The sequence below is a fragment of the Megalobrama amblycephala genome, linkage group LG1, assembly GCF_018812025.1.
Source record: "Megalobrama amblycephala isolate DHTTF-2021 linkage group LG1, ASM1881202v1, whole genome shotgun sequence".
Classification (NCBI taxonomy): Eukaryota; Metazoa; Chordata; class Actinopteri; order Cypriniformes; family Xenocyprididae; genus Megalobrama; species Megalobrama amblycephala.
In genome coordinates, this window is record NC_063044.1 from 33,418,006 (window position 1) to 33,423,259 (window position 5,254).

The window sequence follows — 5,254 nt, forward strand, 5'->3', positions numbered from 1 at the left end:
TGAAAGCAGATTGACAAGAGATTGAGGGGGTCGTTTTCGCTCTTTCAGCCACCCACCATTTAAACTTGTACATCCTCAAAGGTAGGTAATGAATAGGCTTATACGTAGTGATATATACATATACTAACGGAACCTGAATAAAAAAGTTAGTTAGCGCCGTCTACGCCATCATTCGTTAATTATTTATCACCATAAATTTATAGGGATGTGTCCAATGACATAGGGGTTTATTGGGAATTATATTAGCCACCGCATTTAACATTAGCTGCAGTTGGCGGCAATATGCTAATCGAGGTCAGAATAATATGATAAATTGAAAACTTTAGGAGCTACAGTAAGAAAAGTGGTAAAATCATTCACACAAAAATACAATGCCTAGATGAAAACAGAGATCAACTTGGAGCTATATGAAACTATGGAGTATAGGTAATTGTTGCATAGAATCTGTAGTTGGGCTGTGCGATATGGACTAAAAGTCATATATAGATATTTTTCCGTGTCTGGATAATTTCATACGTCTATTAATGGCCCGCGGTAAATCGCTCTCCCACCACTCACTCATACTACAAATCCCACAATGCACTGCAACTGATGACAACACAGGTCATCAAAACGAATTGGCGGCTCAAGGGCAGAAATTTATTGTCATTTAAAATAAACTACATCGACATTAACGATATCTCGTGCTGTATCGTGTTTAAAAATGTAAAACATACATGAAGTGTTGATATCTGACACCTGCCTACTGATAATGCTGAAATAGGCCAAATTACAAACATTTATAATGTAACACCTAATAAGGCAGATCCTTTGTCTCTTTGGTTATTAAATCTTTATTGTTTTTTATTCTAGTTTTAAGATGCCATGAGGGTCAACAATAACAACATGTGTTGGTTGCAAAGCAGCTATTGGTGTGGCCACCAAGACCTGCAAATATTGCCAATCAGTGCAGCCATGAAAGCAAAGACTGGCAAAAAAAACTTCAGAAATTTGAGGACAGAAAGGAGACGTGGTTAAAAAACCAAAACAAAAACCAAACCACCTCTCATGTTATTGATGAGGCATCTGTCTTGGTATGTGTTTAACGTCTGTAGCCCACAATGTTTAAGACATTTATAATTGCTTATATTTCTGTATATATTACATAATATATATCTTTATTTTCAGGTGGAAAAGTTAAACACATTGGGGTACAAGGCCATAGTCTTTATTGGAAAGAAAACCAAAAAGCAGAAAACCTGGTCCGCACAAGTCCTCCAGCCAAAATGGCAGCTGTCAGATCATTCTGAAAAATGCCTTGACAGGATGAAGGCTCTCTTTGAACTGTTAATTAATGGTAAGTGTGTGTGATTATTTAAAATCTTACTCCATAGTCAACATAAAAATAAATAGGACACAGCAATTACAGTTGGGCATTTTCTTGGTACTGCTGTCACAGGGCAAACCACAATGGGCCAAAAATAGCTATTCATCTGTTGCTTCATCAAATTTGGTCTTTGTTTTATCCAATAGGTGTTTCTTTTAGAGCTGCAATAATTAATTGATATTTGAGATTATATATATATATATATATATATATATATATATATATATATATATATATATATATATCATCTTTGACTTTGGGAAACACTGGTCAGCATTTTTTTTACAATTTTCTGATGGTTTATGGACCAAACACCTAATCGATCAGGTTCATATGAGATAATGAGTCCATAGGGCAGCATTTATAGACAGAAGAATACAAAAGACAAATGTACAGGACGTTTCCTAATGGAGCACAGTCCCTGCTAGAAAAAAAAGGGACATTTGTTCTTATTACAGGAGGTGAATACATTTCTCTTTTTGTACCATTTAGATTGTACTAACCAGCAGCCCACCACCACCAGTCCTCCTCCCATCCAGCCCACCACCACCAGTCCTCCTCCCATCCAGTCCACCACCACCAGTCCTCCTCCCATCCAGCCCACCACCAGTCCTCTCCCATCCTCCTCCTCCCCACCAGTCCACCACCACCAGTCCTCCTCCCATCCAGTCCACCACCACCAGTCCATCCAGTGAACAACCTCAGCAAAAACACGGTAAGTTCTGCTGATTTTTTCAAATAGCATATAAATCATGATTCAATTGCTAGTCCTGTTTCTTTTTCATATGTTGTTTAATCATGGTATACATGATAACCATGTTAAACATTTAATCTGTCTCTCCTTCTTAAACTGAAATAATACTACTAATAAATGGTCATTATAAATAATAATAATAAATAAGGAAATGTATTTAAATTTGAAAAAAAAAAGTGACTGATTAGTGTGATGTGACTTCTGAGGTGTTATACCAGTATCTACTGTAATAAGTAGATCTGGATATCTTGTCTTTCAAATATTACTAAAGGGAAGGGAAGTATAATGTTTCAAAATTCTGACAGGATGATTTACAGATGCTGAAGCAAAAACAAACTACTGGCAAGTGAATTACTGAGGTCGTATCGGCCACAACGTGCCACCAGAACAGCTTCAATCTAAATAGGAACTGATGATGATGGAGAGCACTGTTGCACATCCAACATCTTCTGTGGGTGTTTGGTGCCTCATTTTTAGCTGTATATATAATTCACTTCAGTCTACTGTGTATATGGACAAGCTCAGTATGTGCACACACACATCAAAATACATGTCTGTAACAATTTCCGTCCTATGCTTTTTTCTGTTAAGTAAGGGATAATGTATAGCTACGCAGTTGTTATTAGTGTGTTAATACAACCACGCCAGTTTGATCAGTACTTGAATCAATCTGAAGGGGTTGTATTCGCTATAACAATCGCCTTGCTACACATTATCCTGCTTATTACATGGTTACCTATACCAAATAAATCAATAATTTGTCAGTGTAATCAGTTTCTTATTACTCAGTTTGTTTACGTGTTTATACACATATAAATTATGCCCGTGATGATCATACAAACCCCTATTGCAGTGAAGTTCCTATATTCATGAATATACAATGAAGACAAGATATTTAATGTTCAAACTGAAAAAAAACTGAAAAGCTTTATTGTTTTTTTTGCAAATATTCAGTCATTTTGAATGTCATGGGGCATGGGTATGCCATGTACACTACCACACAACCATGACTTTTGAACTTTGAGCACTGATAACAATCTGGGTGGTCCTTTTCCTCTTTATGCCCAATCATGACACTCACGTGTTTCCACTGAACCTGTGGAACCATGTTCCAAACATTCCCAGTCTTGATCTTGTCCCAGGTTTTATAGGAGTATGTTGCAGGCCTCAAATTCAAAATGAGTTAATATTAGCTAACTAACAATAAAGTTTTTCAGCTTGTCTTTGTAGAGTATTCAGTTTAATATTGTCACGGTTCACACAGAAACAAGAAGGTAGATCCAATTGCGGCAGAAGCATTTATTAAAGGGTAATCCAAAGTCGTAATCCAAAGTCGTAATCCAAAGAACAGGCAAGGGTCAAAATCCATGAAGACAGTCCAAACAAACAGGTACAAAATAACACAAAGAAAACCAAACACGAGAATCAGAAGAACACGTAACATTAACACAACGAACCACAACCAAAGACAGAAACAACTCAGTATAAATAGACAGACACTAATGATGTGATATAATACAGCTGGGTGCAATGACAATGATAGTCAAGTCAAGTCAAGTCAAGTCAAATTTATTTATATAGCGCTTTTTACAATTTGTAATTGTTTCAAAGCAGCTTTACATATTAGGAGCACAGAAAAAAGAGAAATGGTTAAAAATAAGCTGTACAAGCAAGCGTGGTAATATGTAACATATACAAGATGGTGCTACATTAAGCCAATGTCGGCTGACTCCCAGGGGTGGAAAAAACCCCCTAGGAGAAAAACCCAGCGTGCTAGCACTGGGAAAAAAGTCCTAGGAGGGAAAAAACCCCTTGGAAGATATATATAATATATGTAAATGGATATGGAGATCAAAATCTGAATTATACATTTTTATTATAGAGATTAAAAATAGATTATATATAAATATATGTAAGCGGATACGGAGATTTAAAAATCTGAATTATAGATGCAGCCAGAACTGGATCTGTAGGCCCATTGTCTCCTGGGCTACGTTGTAGTCAGGTCCAGACACAGGTTCTCCATCTGATCTGGATACGGCCTGGATCCAGCACCCGGCAAACCTCAGGATAAGCAGAGAGACTGATATTAGCGTAGATGCCATTCTTATTCTGATGTACAGGTATATCTAGTGTTATAGGAAATGTTCTCGGTTCCGGCCGACCTAATTATTGCAGCGTAACAATCCTTTAACGGATTTGAAAAATGTTAATGTACTGATAATGTGTTATGTGTATGCAAGAGCAAAGAGATGTGTTTTTAGTCTAGATTTAAACTGACAGAGTGTGTCTGCTTCCCGAACAATGCTAGGAAGATTGTTCCAGAGTTTAGGTGCTAAATAGGAAAAGGATCTGCCACCTTCAGTTGATTTTGATATTCTGGGTATTATCAACTGGCCTGAATTCTGAGATCGCAATAGACGTGAAGGACTATAATGCACCAAGAGCTCGCTTAGATATTGGGGAGCTAAACCATTTAGAGCTTTATAAGTAAGTAGCAAGATTTTAAAGTCTATACGATGTTTAATAGGGAGCCAATGTAATGTTGACAGAACTGGGCTAATATGGTCATACTTTCTGGTTCTAGTAAGAACTCTAGCTGCCGCATTTTGGACCAACTGTAGTCTGTTTAAAAGCCGAGCAGAACAACCACCCAGTAGAGCGTTACAGTAATCTAGTCTTGAGGTCATGAATGCATGAACCAACTGTTCCGCATTTGTCATTGAGAGCATATGTCGTAATTTAGATATATTTTTTAGATGGAAGAAGGCGGTTTTACAGATACTAGAAACATGACTTTCAAATGAAAGATTGGTATCAAAGAGCACACCCAGGTTCCTAACTGAGGACGAAGATTTAATGGAGCACCCGTCAAGTGTTAGAGAGTATTCAAGGTTTTTTCGTGAGGAAGTTTTTGGTCCAAAGATTAGGATATCAGTTTTTTCTGAATTTAATAATAAGAAATTTCTTGTCATCCAGTTTTTAATGTCAGCTATGCATTCTGTTAGTTTTGTGAATTTGTAGGTTTCGCCAGGGCGCGAGGAAATATAGAGCTGAGTATCGTCAGCGTAGCAGTGAAAACTAACACCATGCTTCCTAATTATCTCTCCTAAGGGCAGCATGTACAGAGTGAA

General features: G+C 37.1%; 1 long non-coding RNA gene across 1 annotated transcript; it reads left to right on the plus strand.

Annotated features, from left to right (window-relative positions):
• The first annotated feature begins 617 nt into the window (after nt 1-617).
• On the plus strand, nt 618-1,914 carry LOC125249901. Its single transcript, XR_007180689.1, has 3 exons — nt 618-1,073; nt 1,168-1,336; nt 1,859-1,914. It is a non-coding gene; the product is annotated as an uncharacterized LOC125249901 (long non-coding RNA).
• Nucleotides 1,915-5,254: the final 3,340 nt, after the last annotated feature.